General features: G+C 43.3%; 1 pseudogene across 1 annotated transcript; it reads left to right on the top strand.

Annotated features, from left to right (window-relative positions):
- Nucleotides 1–900: 900 nt before the first annotated feature.
- LOC309857462 (large ribosomal subunit protein eL32 pseudogene) lies at nucleotides 901–1,410 on the top strand (annotated as a pseudogene). The gene has a single exon. The product of its transcript is annotated as a large ribosomal subunit protein eL32 pseudogene (transcript).
- Nucleotides 1,411–20,010: the final 18,600 nt, after the last annotated feature.

Below are 20,010 nucleotides of genomic sequence, written 5' to 3'. Positions count from 1 at the left end.
GAAACTTGTTTGTATCTGTCTATAAAAATCCTGCACCGACCCAGCTCTGGACCTCTCGGCGTTAGCGGGAACGAGCGCTGCAGAGGTCCAGGTTCGAACCTGCAATAAACGACCCTTGCTAATTGGCTTTGACTCATGTCTCTGGTGGTCTTTTAAGGTGGGGGTAATACTCAATTGGCATTTCATGCCCAGCTGGAAGGACCTCAGATAGATCAGCTGGGCTCCTCACCTCATTTGACAGATGGGAAGTTGAGGCCCAGAGCTTAGTGCCACAGAGCAGGAGTGAGGAGAGATGTTAGTGACAGGAAGAAACCATAGGGTAAGCACAAAGTGGCTGAGCCTGGGCTTTGTTTATGCAAATGAGTTGCTAAAACAGTGGGCCTGAGGCTGCTGACTCTATCTAGTGGCCAGCAAGAAGTAACACCAGCCCACACCTTCTGAGGTTTAACTCATGCCAGGAATGATTCTCAATGTTTTATTCGTGGGCACCTGGGTGGCTCAGTTGTTCAGCTGAGGTTATGCTCCCAGGGTGCAGGGATCTAATCCTCACCAGGCTTCCTGCTCAGTGGGAAGCCTGCTTCTCCCTTTCACACTCCCCCTGTGTGTGTTCCCTCTCACCCTGTCTCTCTCTCTCTGTCAAATAAATAATAAAATCTTAAAACAAGAACAACAACACCAAAATGCTTTATTTGCCTTAGGAGATAGGGTCTGTTATGGCTACCATTTTAATGCATGGAAATATGGGCACAGGGGAGATAAAGGAGTCCAAGGTCACACAGCTTGCAAGTGGAGGAGCCAAGATTTGAACCTTGGGCAGCCTGCCTCCAGAACCTGTATTATTTTTTCCCCTTGTGTATGTTATTTTTAAAAACCTTTCCCTGGGCTCTCTACTTCGGCGCTGCCTGCGGAGGTGGCAGCCATCTGTTACTGGGCATCATGGCTGCCCTCAGACCTTTGGTGAAGCCCAAGATCGTTAAAAGGAGGACCAAGAAGTTCATCCGGCACCAGTCAGACCGATATGTCAAAATTAAGCGCAACTGGCAGAAGCCAAGAGGCATTGACAATAGGGTGCGCAGAAGATTCAAGGGCCAGATCTTGATGCCCAACATTGGTTACGGGAGCAACAAGAAGACAAAGCACATGTTGCCCAGTGGCTTCAGGAAGTTCCTAGTGCACAACGTCAAGGAGTTGAAGTGCTGCTGATGTGTAACAAATCTTACTGTGCAGAGATTGCTCAAAACATCTCCTCCAAGAACCGCAAAGCTATTGTGGAAAGAGCAGCCCAGCTGGCAATCAGAGTCACCAATCCCAATGCCAGGTTGCGCAGTGAAGAAAATGAATAGACAGCTTGTTGTGCACGTCATATTTGTGTTAATAAAAGCATAAAACTAAAAAAAAAAACAAAAACAACCTTTCCCTGAATTCTAACAGAGATGTGTAAACATTGTTAAGCATGTAGTTTATTGATCATCACAAAGCTTAGGTTCTGAAGCATTGCAGCAAGCTGGGGTGGGCTTTGATGTCAGACCTGGTTGGAATCCAGTTTCTGGTGCTGCATGACCTTAGGTGACTTACTCAGCCTCAGTTTCTGCACTGAGTTTGGCAGCCGTGTGATGAGTAGATCGTGTGACAGTGCCTAGAGGGTTTGGTGCCTGGCGAGTGTTTAATAAATGGTTTTCTCTTCTTAATAATGAAGATTCTAAGTTGTGTTGGTTTTGTTAAGCAGTCCGAATACCTTCCTCATCGGTCAGTTGCCTGTCAGTCGCCTTGTAGGTACTTGTGAGGAGTCACTTTGGTAAGTCACTATATATAGCTGAAACATTTGGGGGTAGTTGGGGGACACCCCCCCCTGCCCCCACTGCCCCTGCATTGAAAGTCTGTAATTTAAAATGTTCCACCTGTGCCTGTTTTTTTTTTTTGCTTTTTTGTTTGTTTTCTTTAAACATAACCACTTTGGGACAGTGAAAGTTATGTCTTCTCCTTAGGGTTGTGACGGAGCCTTTGGGGACCTGCAACAGCTTACTTCCAGTTTCTGTATGGCATGCTGATGGGCCAGAACTTATTTTAACAACATTCCATCACATTCCAGGCACCTGGAAGGAAGAATATGTTGAACTTCTCGGAAATTATTTTTTGGAACTGTTTTTATCCTGAGGAATAACCCATTTAAAAATTGAATGATCTTTATGGTTGACTTTTCCACTCTACATAATGCAAACTGAAAAACTCGTTGTTTTCAGCTGCTTCTGCAGCAGTGGGAAGAGCAAGCCTGTGGGGTCCTCCCCAGGTTGGCCCCAGCACAGAGCTGCATCATTCTACACACCCCTCATGCCTTGTCTCCTTGTCTGTGAGGTGGTAATGATGGTGCAGGGAGCTCCAGGGGTTGTCGTGAAGGTTACAGAGATGGGGGGTGTAAACTTTGAACAGTGTGCCCCACATAAAATGCAGATCTGGTGAGCAGAGGCAGCTGCTCACATTAATTGTTGATGCCAAGGCACTGGAGTTCCACAACAGCCTATGCCTTTCTTTCCTGGGTCCTTTTTGTCTCAGCCACCACCTTAGAGAAAGTGACTCAGCAAGGCTGGTGCTTGTGGAGCCCTCTACAAATCCAGATAATTCACACGGGCGATGCCCTGGAGATAAGGGGGTTTTCCTGGGTGGTAGGACCCCATTTCAGAGGCTTAACTAGCCGGTTTCTCCTAACTGGTCCTGTCCTCCAGGGTCAAGATGAAGGCCTGCCAGGAGACTGGTGGTCTCACCAGAGTTTTCCACAGGAAGCATGAAGGACCCCATGGGGCTTCGTGCAGAATGACATGGGTGTTGGAGGGAGAACAGGGGGGACATCGCCTGTACCATCATGGGCAGGTCACTATATCTGGCTCACGCCGGCTTTCTTCCCATCTGGGAAATGGCAGAAGACCATGCTTTTTCAAAGGAGGGATGAGGGTTTAGGGAGGTATTTGATGACTGTGTTGGGGCTGCATGAGTAACAGAGTTGACGGAGGGGCCTTGGAGTCACAGACTTGGGTTCAGGCCCCTGCTGCTGCCACATAAAAGTAGATCGCTTGGGTAAGCCATGGACCTCAGTGTCCTCCTCTGTGCACTGTGGATAATACCTAGCATGTAGGTCTGTGAGGGGTACAAAATAGAAGGCCATATTAGGAGCTTAGAGCAGAGTCTGGTACTCACTAGATTGTAGTTTTATGGAGATACTCTGGCATCACTGGTGTTGCAGACCTGGTCCTACCCTCTGGAAACTTTGGCTGTGTGACAGATGGCTTATGAGGCCGTGGCTGACAGAAAGAAGCGGTGTCTGTCTTTTCTTAAGATTAAGGGTACAGAGGGGTGCCTGGTGGCTCAGTCGTTGAAGCATCCAACTCTTGGTTTCAGCTAAGGTCATGATCTCAGGGTGGTGGGATTGAGCCCTGAGGTGTGCTCTGCTCTCAGTGTAGAATCTGCTGGAGGTTCTATCTCCCTGTATTTGTGTGTGTGTGCTCTCTCTGTATCTCTCTCTCTGTCTATCTCTCCCTAAAATAAATGAAGCTGTAAAAATAAATAAATACATACATGCATAAGTTAATTAATTATGGGTACAGAAATCAGTGATGGAGGTGGGCTGATGGGACGCTTGGCAGCAAAGATAGGTGCACCCTGCTTGAAGGCTCGGGGGTAGCTGCGGTGTCACCAGTGGTGATGGGGGTGTGAGGAAGTTGCCTCGTGCAGCATCCAGAGAGGAACTTAGATGGGGGGGTTCCAGGGAGTAAATGCCCATGGGTAGGAAGCATCTTCAGATGAATGTCAGAGGGTGTCCTCATGGATGGGGAGGCACCCTTTCTCCATGAAGCTGCCCATGAGTGGAGGTGTGCCTGCTGGGGACATAACTAAATCATTGGGGTTTAGCCTCCTAAGCTGTTAATTTATGAAGATGTGGCCAAGACCTTGTCTCACTGCTTTTTAAAGAGAAGTAAATTAAACTGTTGTTTGGGATGGTGTTGTCTTCCAAAGGCTCATTCAGAGTCAGTGGCAGAGCTGCTGTGGGCTTTCCAACTTGTCTTGAAAGCCTGGTCCAGGCAAGGGTGAGGGATATTCCCATCTCTTGGGGTCTCTTGCCCTCTCTGTTTATGGCAGAACGTGGTTTTGTGACTGGTAAATAAACAGGCATCCTGTGCAGATCCTTCAGCTCTTCGTGTGGCTGCAGTAGAGGAAATTCCCATTCACTGGGCACAGACTGTGGCTGGACGGGCGGTGTGGCGGGGCTCTCACTGAGCATTCTCCTTTCACGTAATCCCCGACCAGATATGAATTTTGTGGTGTTGCCACTTTCCTGCTGGCCAGGAGGGAAGTTGAGGCCCAGGAAAGTTACACTTTCTCGCTGTGGTAAGCGGCAGAGCCATGTCAGCCGGTCTAGGCCCTGGCTTTCAGGTTTGTTTGCTGTGAGCATTTCCTCTTGTGTTTCCAGCTTTTGGCCTGTTTGACCTATCAAACTACTGATGATGTATTGATAATTCTAATACTCTCGACATTGTGAAAGATGAGCTCTTCACTTTGTGTTAGAAATGTTTCTTGCTGTATTTTTCTTTTAATTAAAAAAAAAAGTCAAAGTCCCACGTTTCTGCCCATTTGAATCTCCCTGAGTCTCCCTGTTGTGAAGTGGTTGGGTTTGGGGATTTCTAGGGCAGGGGCCTAGTTGGTGGTGGCTTTGCCTGGAGGAGCCCATGGCTCAGGACTTAGAGTGGGGACTGGAGCAGTGTGAACTGTAGCCTGAAAATGTGTTCATGTGTGCTGAGGTGGTGCCTAGATTCTTTTGGAGGATGAACTGAGGTTTTGATCAGTAGGTTAGAGAAACACTTGATGGAATAACACTGATAATTTTGTTTTTGTATTCAATCCTAATTTTGTGTTTTTGTTTTCGTGTAGTGCAGTGTGCTCTATGTTCTAAGAAAAAATTGGCAATCAATTCATACAGTATCATGATTTAATAATCCTTCCTCACTTACCGGGTCATATTTCAGGTTTTTATATGTAGTTTTTATATCTGTAGTTCTGTTTCTGAATTCTGCATTTTGATTCATTCCTTCATTTTTAAATTTCTTATTTTAAAGATTTTATTTATTTGAGAGAGAGAGAGAATGAGCTAGGAGCAGGGGCAGAGGGAGAAAGAAAGGGAGACTCCTCACTGAGCATGGAGCCTGATGTGGGTCTCAGATCCCAGGTCTCTGAGATCAGGACCTGACCCAAAGGCAGATGCTTAACAGACTGAGCTACCCAGGTGCAGCCACATTCCTTCATATTTTTATTTTTACTCCAGTGCTGCACTGTTTGGCTGGTTGCTTCAGTTTCTGGGAGGGAGGGAGATGACCCCCTCCCCTGTTCTTCTAACAAGTTTGCTTTTGCTGCGTTGACTGGAGAAGGGGCAGGCTTCCTGAAGATGAGTAGGATGATTCAGTGACACCCAAAAGGCAGTGGCTATAATTGTTCCCACTGTGCTTCAACAACTTCACCCACTGACTCTTTGATGATGGCAGCCACCAGCAAATCTTGTGCAGAGGACTGCTGCCTTGGGATGCTTTTCTTGTGGTGCTGGACTTCATTCCCCCTGGCAGCCAGTACAGCTAGGATTAGAACCTAGGAAAAGTCCCATTAGAACCCAAGAAAGTGGGGTGCCTGGGTGGCTTAATCGATTGTCTGCCTTTGGCTCAGTTCATGGTCTTAGGGTCCTGAGATCAAACCCTGCACTAGTGTCCGTGCTGGCTGTGGAACCTACTTAAAATCAAACAAACAGAAATCAGCCCAAAAAAGTACCATCCTTTGTGTTGTTCTATACTGTGGATCAGATTTTATTTTTCTTTTCTTTTTTTTCTTTCCTCTTTCTTTTTAAAGATTATTTATTTGTCAGTGAGAGAGCACAAGCAGGGGGAGCAACAGGCAGAGGGAGAGGCGGGATTCTGGTTGGGTAAGGGGTCTGATGCCGGACTTGATCCCAGGACCCTGTGATCATGACCTGAGTCATGTTAGGCTGCTGCCTAACAGACTGAGCCAACCAGGCATCCCCCAGGATCAGACTTCAATAACCCTACCAGATTTCTTTAGCTTTGACATTTTAAAGGACAATGAAAGCTAGCTAAACCTACACCAGGATTCTGCATCTGCTGGGGCTGTGCTGTCCGGGCCTATGTGCCTCCTGTTCTTCTAACCCCATCAATTCCACCCATGTTTTAGCCAGAGAACTGTAGGCAGGTGTGGGTGTGTCACTGAAAGCTTTGACTCATCATTCATATCTTTATTGTAAGCTTATAATCTTTATTTTTTCTTTTTTTTGGGTAAGATTTTATTGATTTGTTTGTTTATGAGAATGAATGGGGAGCAGAGGCAGAGGGAGAAGCAGACTCCCTGCTGAGCAGGAAGTCTGACATAGGGCAAGATCCCAGGATTATTTATGACCTGAGCCCAATGCAGATGCTTAACCGACTGAGCCACCCAGGCGCCTCTTTATTTTTCCTTTATTGATTATCTGCCTTTCTGAGGCAGCGTTCTACCTGGGTTTTCATAACTCCACACTAAGGTATTCTTCCACTAGTGTGGCCTGTTTTGAGGTAATTCCTATACATTCTGGCTATGCTGCTAAATGATGCTATGATCTTGGACTCTTTTTTTTTTTTTTAACCTCTCTGAGCCTTGGTTTCCTCTGTGCTAATGTGGATAATATACCCTCTCTTGCAGATGTATGGAGGGCCATGGCTGACTTGGATGCAGTTGGAGTCATCTCACGGCACATGGAATACACAATTTATCTTGCTTCCTGTCTTGATAACGACATCTTGGTTTTCATGCTGTCTTAGAACAAGTAGAACTTGACTTACATGTAAGTTGTGAATTCATGTACTTTTGACAGAGGTGTTATTTTAGTTTAGTTTAGTTTAGTTTAAAGCAGGCTCCACACCCAGTGCAGAGCCCAGTGTGGAACTCAAACTCACCACCGTGAGATCAAGATCCGAGCTGAGATCAAGAGTTGGCCGCTCAACCAGCCTAGTCACCCAGGCATCCCTTCTGTTTATCATTTTTCAAAAAATGTGACAAGTAACACTTTCTCTGCTTGGACCTGTCCTCACACCTGCTATGCTGGTCTGGGGTCAGACGTGTAGCTGGTGTGGTGCTGGTGATGTTGAGCAAGACAGTTGTTAAGTCTTTTTACCCTAATTGCTGTTGTCCTATTATTTCCTTTTTTTTTTTAAGATTTTATTTTATATCGTGGTGATATATGCTAAAACTGTTGCTTCTGGTCCTGCCTTAAAACTTGAATATGTACGGCATTTTTTAAGGATTCATCCCTGGAGATACAGTATTTGTTTTTCTCTGTCTGACTTATTTTGCTTAGCACAATACCCTCTAGGTACATCCATACTGTTGTAAATATCAGGATCTCATCCTTTTTGATGGCTGAGTAATATACCATTCTGTGTATGTACCACTTTGTCTTCTGTTGCTGGACACTTGGGCTGCTTCCATATCTCGGCTATGGAAAAAAAATGCTGCAGTAGGCTTAGGGGTGCCTCTGTGCTTTCAGAATGTTGAGTCTGATGTGTCAACTGCCACAACAGTCGTGGCAACTCAGGAAGGGAGCCAGGTGCAGGAGGTAAGAGGAGGAGTGCAGCTTTAGGCAATCTGAGTTGAGGTGTCTGTTGGACGTGCAGGTGTAGGTTCTGGTTGGACAGTCAAAATGTAGGAATGGGTGCTTTGGGGAAGAGAGATGCAATCATGCTGTTGCCAAGGGATATATTCCTTGTAGAGAGAGTGACAGTTAAGGATTTAGGGTAATTCCTTCTTTTCTTGGGCAGATAAAGGGGAAGAATAAAGGAGTAGTGGATGGAAGGGGAGGGACATGGCTTTGATGCCAGGAAGGCATTTTTGCACAGATGTCTAGAGAAGAGAGATTTCAAGGAATGAAATGTCAGCAATGTTCGATGATGTGAAAAGTTGCAAAGCAGCTTGATTAGGGGGTGGGGGTAGATCGAGGAGGTTGTCACTGAGTACTGAAAGAAAATGGGAGGTGAGTAGTGGAGTCCTAAGCCAGACATAGAGATAGAGTGACTGGGCGTGAGACCATGGAGGTCACACACAAGAATAGCCTTTTAGAAAATTTGATGGTAAAGACACAAGATCATAACTCCAGACATAGCTTGGACAAGGGTGGGTTTTACAGGCTGTGTTTACCTATTTGCAGGTTGACTGAAGGGAGATGACAGATGGTGCATGCTGCTGGATGTTGTGGGTTGAGATGGGATCAGGTACACAGAAAAGCACACAGAGAGGAGTGTATCGATGCCCTGACTGCTTCTGTAGAACACAAGGCCAACATTAGGCATGGAGGGAATGGAACGTGGCTTAAGGAGATGTGCAGTCTCAGATACAGACCACATGGCTCAGAGTCTTACAGGGCTCTCCTTGCCTCCGCGTGGCCCTTCTCACAGGGTTTAAGTTTTAAAGAGTCCTTTTGTTTCTCTGGGTTTGGGGTGTGACTGGAGAGACATAGCAGAGAGCAAGGGCTGAGGAAAGACCAAGAGGGCAGGAACTCACAGAGGGGAGTCTACTACCCTCTCTGCCTTTTCTGGTATGGGCTCTCTCCTGATCTGGATGGACGGATGACCTGCCATTACTTCTTTTAAAAATGCATTTGGCTTTACCCTGCCAGAAAGCAACACATGTTTATTGAAGAATAGTGGGAAACCCCAGAGAAACTGAAGGAAGAAAATAAGCACTCAGCTGAAGACAACCATTCAAAAGTTCTGGCACCTTTTCCTCCCAACTTTCACTGAAGTTGAACAGATAAGTGTATATATATGAAGTGATTTCTGGGAAAGACCAAAAAAAAAAAAAAAAAAGATACCAACAACAAGAAAACAAAAAAGAGAACAAAGCAGAAGAAAACGGTGTTCATTTTCTTCCTGAGGCTGCCCTTCCTCGATACTGCTACTTGGTTTTACTACCTGCTTTTCTCCCTGGGCTTTCTTGACAAAACATGGTTCCACTACTATTACCTTCTTCAAAGTGTTTGACAGAGTCGTTTGCTTTCAACATGGAGTTTGAGCAAAATGGACTATTGTTTTAAAATATTCTATCATGTGTGCTGTAATATCTCATCCTGGACATGATACAAATGCTATGATAAAAAGAAGAGATGCTTTTAAAGTGATCACCAGAGTTGTGAAATTCATTGGCATGATCCTTCTTTTTTTTTTCAAAAAGATTTTATTTATTTATTTGACAGACAGAGATCACAAGTAGGCAGAGAGGCAGGCAGAGAGAGGAGAAAGCAGGCTCCCTGCACAGTAGAAAGCCCGATGCGGGGCTCGATCCCAGGACCCTGGGATCATGACCTGAGCTGAGGGCAGAGGCTTAACCCACTGAGCCACCCAGGTGCCCCGGCATGATCTTTCTTTTGAGGGTCATAATTTGTTTAATTTTTTTCTGCTCCAGCTTAACCTTCGCAGTCTTCAGTTGTTATGTGCATTAGACACAGTATTAGCAGTAGTGGCAGTAAAAATACTCTTGTCACCCTTTACAGGTACCATTTTACTAGCATCTCCTTACCACTGTAGCAGCTTTAAACCCTGTTTCCACCCTGTTCATTCCTTTAAATGCCTTTTCCTTAAAACCTTTTCTTAGTTTTTGGTGTTCTATAGCTTTACCACAAAATGTTTAATTGAAGATTTCTCATCTTGCTTGGTATCTGTGCATTTCCTGTATTTCTGGATTTATCATTTCTGTAATATCCTCAGCTGTTTTCTTCTGAAATTTTGACTCTGTCCTTCTGCTGTACTTCCCAGGATTCTTATTTAAACCTCCCGTCTGTTGTTCGTTTCTCTCAAGCTGGCGTTCATCCTCTTCTCCTGCCTCCTTGTGTTGCATTCTGGGGAATGTCTTCACTTCTTGGTGCAGTGTTGTGAAGTCCTTCATTCGGGGCTCATCTACTGCCCCACCATTCTGGTGTGTTTTCTGTTGTGTTTTACGTCTCAGTGATTTTTGGTCCCTGTTTAACTTCCTTCAGTTCCATGTTCACACTTGGCCTGTTGCTTTTGATAGGCTCTTGATCCTTCTTCATTTTTAAACCTCTTTTGTGTTCTTAAACAATTAACATGTAATATTTTCTATTCTGTATCTGATCATTCCAGTGTCTAAAGTCTTCATTTTCCCTCAGTCTTCTGTCTCTCACAGTGGCCTCATTTCTTGCATGCTCTGTGAAGAGATTTTGAGACCAGATTTATTGGAACATAGATGTAATCTCTTTTAATTCTGTTTTTTGGTGTGTGTTTTTTTTGTTTGTTTGTTTGTTTGTTTGTCTGTCTGTTTTTTCCTGGAGGGTTTGTCTTTCCTTTGCCAGGAGGCTGGGAGTGTTCTTGGTTGGGATCACTGGTTCCATTTGAGGGTCCTGGTTTATTAAGGAAATCTCAGGTTCAGTTCCCCCAACTTACCGTGTGGTGGGAACGGGGTCTGGAGGGCACAGGCCTGTAGAGATCCTGCAGTGAAAATGGCATTTGTTCTCTGGCACCCTGATTTGTTTTTCTTGAGCTTGTTGCTTACAGATCAGGTTTTGGCTCACTTGTTTCTGCCACCTCCCTCTTCCTGCTTCCTTTCCTACCATTTTCTAAGTCCTTTGCTAGTTTTCCGATGTCTTTTAAAGCCCAGAAATGTTTTGTGAATTCCATTTGCCATCACTAATTGCAAGTGTCATCCTGCAGCAGGAAGGCCAGAGCCAGACACTGTAATGCTCTGCCTCCCACAGAGGAGATTTTAATACCCTCTCCTCGTGTTCAGAAATTCTAGATTGGAGATGGAGTTATGGATACATTACCATCTACAGAGGAATTAGTTGCCTATATAATAGGACAAGTATGCATTATTCTAATCTTCCTAAAACTTCCATTTTGCATAATAAATATGAATGAATAAGGAACCCGCATTACTTTAGTTTATGCAGATGTTTGCTTTCTGTCTCTGGCTTTAGATGGTAGGTTGTCATTTGTATGGTTCATTCTGAAAATTGGGTAACTTCATTCTTATTTTCTACATGTTGGTGCCATATAAAGTGATGATTTATGGAGATTCAGAGGTAAATATTTATCAACATCTAAATAATTGGGGAAGGCTTCCTTTACAAAAGGTAGAATTATTAAGACCTGTTTAATCACAGAAGGGATATCCTGTAAAGCTAGCCCATAAATAAAAAGTGGATCAGAAGAAAGCAGAGAGAGGAGAGAATTTGGAAGGAGCACATGGAGGGACACCTACTGCCTATCCCTGTAAGTCAGGGGCAATCTGGAAGGGAAACCTTGTTAAAGGAGGCAGTAGTGTTTAGATGTAATGAGCTACTGGAAACCTCACAGTGTTCTGGTGAAGCACGTGGTGTGCAATCAAGTCTGCAGCCCAGTTGAAGTTGTGGCTTCAGGCAGCAAGCGAGCAGGCCTTTCTGTCTGCCTTTATCTCCAGTGGGAGCGACTTGTCCTCCTTGAAGTCAGCCTCCAGACATCTTTTCCTGTCGCTACACATCTGTGCATCACTGAGAATTTCTGCGGTTGCTGTTTCATGGAGATGTTTGTCAGTTTTGGGTTTTGTTTGTTTTGTTTTGTTTTTTACCGAGGTTCACTTGCTAACTTTTCTCTTCTCTTAAAAAAAAATATATTTAATCTAGGGGTGCCTGGGTGGCTCAGTGAGTTAAAGCCTCTGCCTTCAGCTCGGCTTGAAGGCATGATCCCAGGGTCCTGGGATTGAGCCCCACATCAGGCTCTCTGTTCAGCAGGGAGCCTGCTTCCCTTCCTCTCTCTCTGCCTGCCACTCTGCCTATTTGTGATCTCTGTCTGCCAAATAAATAAATAAAATCTTTAAAAAATATATGTGTTTAATCTAGGGGCACCTGGGTGGCTAAGTGGGTGGGTTAAGCCTGTTTCTTCAGCTCAGGTTATGATCTCAGGGTCCTGGGATTGATTCCTGCATCAGCAGGGAGCCCTCTTCCTCCTCCTCTCTCTCTCTCTGCCTCTCTGCCTACTTTTGATCTCTCTCTGTCAAATAAATAAGTAAGTAAATAAATCTTTTAAAAATATATATATAATCTCTTCCAGGAAGAGATTATGCTGAGTGAAAAAAGTCAAGCAGAGAGAGTCAATTATCATATGGTTTCACTTATTTGTGGAGCATTACAAATAGCATGGTGGACAAGGGGAGATGGAGAGAAGAGAGTTGAGGGAAACTGGAAGGGGAGGTGAACCATGACAGACTATGGACTCTGAAAAATAATCTGAGGGTTTTGAAGGGGTAGGGGGTGGGAGGTTGGGGGAACCAGGTGGTGGGTATTAGAGAGGGCACGGATTGCATGGAGCACTGGGTGTAACAGTAACGAATACTGTTACACTGAAAAAAAAATATATATATATATATTTCATCTCTTATTACCATGTATTTCAAATGGTAGTGAGGGATGATGGTGTGGGACCCCATGAAGTGAATTTACACTGCCATATTGACCACAATATAAGTGTCGTACACAGCCGTCCTGTGTCCCCTTTCGTTCTGAAATGGATTCTCTCTACCCAGCTGTTATCAATAGAAGACGGGGGTCTTTGTTCTTGTAGGTGACTTGTCCAAGATCGCACAACTTTCGAGGTTTAACCTTTGGTCTGATTGTAGGACCCATTTTCTTTAACTCAGTGCCATGCAACCTACCATGTAGGACTCTCAATACTCTCCTGCTTTTGAAGCTCTACTCCACAGGCCACGTCTACCAGTGCATATCTATTTTTGTCTAGTTCACTCATTTATTGCACACATTTACTGGATGCCAGCTATGTGTTTCAGGCACCTTTCTAGGTGCTGGAGATATGGCAGTGGGCAAGTCAAACACAACCCCCTGCCCTCATTGAGCATGTTCCATTTCCTACTCCTGGAAGCATCCACCAGGAACAATGGACTTATGCCAGAAGTCCAGCAATGATATGAGTTCCAGAAATTTCTGAATGGTTCTTTGTGGAAGTGATGATTTGGCGGCAGCCCTCAAGGTAGCTACCTGCACAGGCAAAAAAAAAAAAAAAAAAAAAAAGGAGGGCTGGTGTAGAAATGCCTGATGAATGGGCTTCAAGGTCAAATAACTGAACCAGGTCTTTAAGGTCTTATTTAGCTCTGAGATTTTTCAAGAACTTTCCATGATACATAAGCATATTATAGAAAAAAACCCTATTCAAAGCACACTGTAAATTTGGAGGATGATTGTCTTTGCATTATTTTTGTGATTAAATGACAGTTGATGATACAGGCACTGTTGTAAGTCACTTATCCCTGTGCAAACACTTTGTGGTAAATTCTTTTATCATCCTTATTTTTCAGAGGTAGAGACTGATGCAAAGGGAGAAGTTTGGTGGTTCTCCACTGGCCACAGCTAAGCAAGCAAAAAGCAAAAAGCAGAGCCTGCATTGGAACCAGGCACTGTGGCTCCAGACCCCAACTCTTCACCCTTGGGCTTCTTGCAGCACGCCTGATTTCTTGTCACTAAGAACTTGGTGCAGGAGTTTAACGGTACCTTTAACTTCTAGTTTTTCTTTCTCAGAACTGAATCTGCATTGCAGTGCATCTCTGCATAAACATGTTAATTTTGTTTTTAGGTAAGATCTGAAGGAGTCAATCTGTTTCTTCTGTGGCTTCAAGCACTTCAGACAAACTTTGCAGAAGAGCAGGTGCTGATTTTTGCTTGCCTCGTGCCTGGTTTCCCAACGATCATGTCATCCTTAGGGACCTGCATGGTGGAGACACTCATCAGTCCTAGCCCTGGTGTGGCGGATGGTGAGGAACATTTTAGCCATCCTTAGAGGTTGAAATGACTCTGGAAGTTCTCTTGAGGGATTCCTCAGCTTGTCATGATTCTGAATAGAACCCTTTATTTCGTAGATGGGTTTGGAGGAGGAATTATCCCCTGCTCTTGTTCACAGTAATGTCTTACAGACATTAGAATAGAAAGAATCAGAGCCTTTTTTATATGCAATGAGGATGGGAGACATTTACTGAAGTGGTGGAAACAGGAATGGAAGGGAGGACTCAGATGTTGGAAACAACAGGAAGTGGAGTGTTTTCTTGGCTGTGAATGAAATTTAAATCTGCCATCCAAAACTACTGTTTATTGTCCTCAGCATGATTGTTTCACGAGTGGACATTCATCTGCTCACCCAGCCCTGTATTTTCATGCCGCATTCATGGAAAGACAGTAGCTGCTTCCTGGGAAAGTCATGGCAACCATCTGTGTCCCATGAGTTTTTAAGGAACTTGCCAGTTAGGGCCAATGATTGATTAATGCACATCACTTTATTGCCCAAAGACAGGTATTTGATCCTTAGGCTGACCGAAGCAGAATTTGGCAGAGAGAAGAATAGTTTAGAGGGAGAGGTGGCTTCATGGGTGTTTGTACCGTATTTCCAACCCCTTGATGCTCGCTGGCCTGGAGTGTAGCGTGAGCAGGTTCCAAAGGAGGGGCAGATGTATTTTAATGAAGGCCATTTTTTAAAAACCCTTTGAACGTTGGTGAAAGAACTCCTTTTTTTCCCCACTCTGGAGCAAAGATATATCCACAAGAATCACTCCACTCTTGCCGGCCATATCAGGGGAAAGGATCGCTGAGGACCAAACATGCTTTTTCCTTCAAGTACTATTGAACTGTATGGTTATTCAGGTAAAAGCAAAATCTTGGATAATTCAAGAATGGTCTTTCTCTTGATAGGAAAGAGGAAACATTGCTTATTTTCTCCCAGCACATCCATATTTTGTATGTTTGCTTGTTTGTTTGTTTGTTTTTTGAGTTGACTCTTTATGATATTTCACTAGAACTTGAATATGTGCTATATCACATCAGCAAAGACCTGGCATACATAATATTTTGTGTGAGAGTGTATGTCAAGCAAACATTTCAGTTCTCCCATCTGCTTTTATATTACCATATTCACACAGAACACTTCACTTCTAACACTGTGGCTGAGGCTGTGGATTTTTCCCTCACCAGGCAACTCTGCAACACCAGCTAGGTGTCCTGTAGTTTTACTCAGCTTTGACACTGTCTGCCTTGATATGGCATCTGATCCCACAGGTTAAGGGCTCAGTCCCGTGAGACTGTTCCTTCACATTCAGGTGCCAGTCATAAGTAGGAGGAGCCCAGGTTACCCACAACTTCTCTACAACTTGGCTACAAATCAGAGGTTCCTTCAACTCCTCCTCCGGTTCAACTGAGTGGCTTGCAGAACTCTGGGAAACATTTGTTTTCATTTGCAATTTATGAAAGATATGATAAAGGATACAGATGAACAGTCAGATGCAGAGACACAAAGGGCACAGTCTGGGAGGGTCCCAAGCACAGGAATGTCTATTCCTGTGGAGCTGGGTTTTATCCCCCTCCTGATACCTGGATATGTTGACTTACCTGGAAGTTTCCTGAAACCCCTGCTATGAGGATTTTTTTTAAAAGATTTTATTTATTTATCAAAGAGAGAGAGGGGGAGAGAGCGAGCACAGGCAGACAGAATGGCAGGCAGAGGCAGAGAGAGAAGCAGGCTCCCTGCTGAGCAAGGAGCCCGATGTGGGACTCGATCCCAGGACGCTGGGATCATGACCTGAGCCGAAGGCAGCTGCTTAACCAACTGAGCCACCCAGGCGTCCCTGCTATGAGGATTTTTATGGAGGCTTCCTTACATAGATGTGCTCTGCTTTTAGCCCCCTCCCCTCTCTGGGGGAATGTAGGGGTTGGGGTGGGGGTGCCGAAGATTCTAAATTCTAATCATGGTGTGGTCTTCCTGGTGATGTGTCCCCACTGAGGAGCCATCTCGGAGCCCACCCAGAGTTGTGTTATCAGAACAAAATATTAAACTCAAAATGGATGGAAGACCTCAATGTAAGATAGGAATTCTTGCCAGTTTTCTTAAGGTGATTCTTTCTCTCTGCTATCCCTCAAGATTCTGTCCTTGCCTCCCTTCCTGACTGCACTGTCCTATTGGGCAATCTTGCCTATTGGGCAGGTGGAATGGACCAGTAGGGTCAAAATGCACAGCTTCTAGAAGGCAAAGGGATACTCCAGTCTGCTCTCAGGACTTTGGAGTCTTTGTGTTTTTGGTGCTGGTGAAAGGAAATGAGAGAGGAGAGCAGACAAGAAAGAATGCTGTCATTAGAGAGAACTGGTAGGATAAAATACAGGCATGATGAGTAGAATGAGTTTAAAAACATCATACCATTGGGTGATTTTTTTAATACTCAGTAAGAATATTTTTAACAAAGTGAACCATTTAGTTTTGAAATATTCATTCTTAGCATAATTTGAGTTTTAAGATAGGATTACATTACATGATTGTCAACATTATTTGTCACCATGACTTTTTTTTATATTTTGGATAGGATTTTTAATAAGATAGCATTTTATTTCAGTAGACATTTAAGTTAAAATTTAAATGTATATATGTTCTTTCCCACATATTATCCAAAGGCTACAAATTAGAGTGGAAGAATAAGGAGAATCAAGATACTTGTTTTAAAGTTCTTTTTACACTGTTTTGAAAATATTGTCTTCCTCATTTATTTCCATCATTTACCATGTTAGCAAAATCTACAAACTTGTACTTGGTAAGTACTGATTGGGCTGGGTATAGAGGATGTCCACAGGGAAGCTGCCATTCTCTTTCAAAGTGTCCTTTGTTTATTTTTAAGCAAAATAGTCAGTTTATTCTTATATTTAATGGTAACTTTATTGTAAGAGGTTTAAAGTTTCCTAATAAATGATTTTACCTATTTGTACAAACTATTTATTTGTACCTCAGGAAGACTGTGGCTCCTAAAATAATTCAACATGTGTCATGATTCTTCTTGGTATAATTATATTTAAAATTAAGTTTTAAAATTTTAATTTTTAATTGAAACTGTTTATTGAAGGCAGTGTTTATTTTCTCATGCAAAGATGTTGAAATAAACATTCTCGTTGAAGTCTTCTCTTAACGGTGTTGAGGTACGGTGACCCCAGACCCCAGACCTTGCCCAGTGGTGAGGCAGACCATCCCAGGCCATGCAACTGCCCAGAGTAGCCCTTCCTTATATCCTGGATCTTTCATCCACTACGTGCTACATACAGCTTCTTATGGAGGGGCCAATATTTGGGCAACTGTGCAACCTAAGGGCAGTAAGCTCCAGAAAGGAAGGAAACATGAGGGAATTTCTAGTTTCACTGCTCAGGGTTTTTTGGGTTTTTGTTTGTTTGTTTGTTTGTTTTCCCCTATGAAAAATGAAGGCTCACAGGACATAGGTATCCCTTTGATTGGTGCTGGGGTGGGGAAGCAAATTTTCTTCTCCCTATTATTGGAAAGCAGGCAAAATTAGTTAAAGTGAATAATCAGAAACAATTTGGGAGGGAAAGAGATCACAACAGGCATTAATCCATGTGGTGAATGTGGACTACTAATTCAGTTGTCTGTGGGTGTTTACTTACATACACACAAATGTGCATGCTTGGATCAGGGGAAAGCAGCAAAAACTTGATGCCTTTTAAAATATGTAGAAGTACTAACCTTTAGAGGTACCGGGCTGTGTATTTGTTAGCTATCTGTATATGGGTATTTTTTTCAGAACTTGATTCTGATTTGATAAATAGTCTATATTCACTGTGGAAAACATAGTATACTTTAATATATTGAATTAAAGTTCTTTATTGAGAACTTGTCTGCCTCATGCAAGTGCCTCCAGGTATATAAAAGGTGGGAGGTCGGGGTACCAGGTGGTGGGTAATATAGAGGGCATGGATTGCATGGAGCACTGGGTGTGGTACAAAAACAATGAATACTGTTATGCTGAAAATAAAAAAAGAAAAAGAAAGGAAGAGAGCTGGACATACAGCAAGTAGTAGCTCAAGTCCAATACCATGTAACTTTTAGTATTGATTATGAAATTTAAAGGAGAAAGGGACTTTTTTTATTATTCTATTTCTTTTCAGTGTTCCAGAATTCATTGTTTATGCACCACACCCAGTGCTTCATGCAATATGTGCCCTCCATAATACCCATCACCAGGCTCACCCAACCCCCTACCTGCCTCCCTTCTAAAGCCCTCAGTTTGCTTCTCAGAGTCCACAGTCTCTCATAGTTTGTCTCCCCCACCAATTTCCCTCAACTCACTTCTCCCCTCCATCTCCCAATGTCCTCTGTGTTATTCCTTATGCTCCAGAAGTAAGAAACCATATGATAATTGACTCTGCTTGACTTATTTCACTCAGTATAATCTCTTCCAGTCCAGTCCATGTTGATACAAAAGTTGGGTATTCATTCTTTCTGATGGAGGCATAATAATCCATATTGTATATGGACCACATCTTTATCCATTCATCCATTGAAGGGCATCTTGGTTATTTCCACACTTTAGTGACTTTGGCCATTGCTGCTATGAACATTGGTGATCAGATGGCCCTTCTTTTCACTACATCTGTATCTTCTTGGTATATACCGAGTGCAGTTGCAGGGTCATAGGGCAGCTCCATTTTAATTTTTTTGAGGAATTTCCACACTGTTTCCCAATGTGGCTGCACCAAGAAAGGGACTTGTTATTAATTCTGTGGAGCTGGTCAAGTCTGATACTCAAAGATAAATTCTTTCAGACATAAAGTTGTTTATACTGATTCTATTCTTCAGATTCATCTACAAGGAAAAGGCTATAAAACTAAAGTCCCATGGATTTGATTAGGGTAGTATTGGATGTTAAAGTACCTGAAATGATGAAGAATGTCTGTACATTCTTCTAGATTTGTTTCAGTCCTAAAATATTAAATTAGTTATAATGTATGTGAAAATATCCTTACTATTAGAATTGCTTATCCTTTCTCAAATTTTCTAGTGGCTTAGTACTTAGTACTTCCACCGCTGTATGCCATAGCTATAATAAGCAAGCAGTAACAGGAGTCACCATCCCACCTTTGTCAGGTCACAAGGCAGAATCAGAAACAAGTCTACCAAAAAATGTCATCCCTAATAATTTCCGGTACTTTAATTTTAAAGTTTTAGTTGATATTCATCCAATCAAATATATAGCTGAGATATATGTTTGTGAGAAATTGAACTGTTTAGGGTGGTGGCTTACACTCACTCCCCTAATCATGTATTCTGTTTCCTTCCAGACATCCCCCATTTGAGACCAGCGCCAGTGTATGTACATTACTACAACTCAAGACAATGAAAACATTTATAGTATAAAAATTCCATACATGGCAATTCACATTGTTTTTATTAAATGGATTATAAATTTCTTTTTGGAAAAAAAGTATCTAGCTATAATCCAAAACACTCAAAATCGAGTTGCTGTACTGCCCCAAATCATACAGGTATGTCATTCCTCTTTTTCTTATATTTTACATAGGTAAAAGTACACTAACACATACCAAAGTAATTGACTCATAGGAGTTTTGGTTCCTAAAGGATGCTGGCTCTAGGGATTATGTTTATGGGTGGGCTCTCTCTCTGTTGCTGAGGTGTCAGAGGGACTTCTGAGATAGCACTTGCCATGCCCTGCTGACATTGCCATGACAAGGTGATCTTGGGGGCCAGGGAGATGTTTGAGAACATGGTGTTGTGTGCAGTCTCCTGGACCCTCTCATTTTCCCTCCTTTGCTCAAGAGCCAGTGACATCAGAGCATAAGACCAGGGGCCTGTGTTGCCTTCACCCATCCCCAGCACCAGGCAGGCCCTCAATAATCATGTAGGTGGGCTGTGGGAAGAACCTATTCGACTGCCAAGTGCCTCTTGGCATCTCAGAGGGAGCAGTGGAAGAGCATCTCAGGATTTTGAGGTGCCATGATGGAATGACTGGAAGAAAAGGCAGACTCTCTTTCAAAGGCTTTCAGTGAAGACCTCTTTCTGTGTGGGGCCCATGGTATACCTTCCCTCTCTTGTGGTCCTTGGTCATAGAGAAATGGGCTTTCCCAGCAGGTTGAGCTTCTTAGAGACTTTGCTGTGTAAGGAAGGA

This window comes from Mustela nivalis (genome assembly GCF_964662115.1).
Source record: "Mustela nivalis genome assembly, contig: HAP1_SCAFFOLD_746, whole genome shotgun sequence".
Lineage (NCBI taxonomy): Eukaryota > Metazoa > Chordata > Mammalia > Carnivora > Mustelidae > Mustela > Mustela nivalis.
This window is presented reverse-complemented; position numbering and strand designations above follow the sequence as displayed.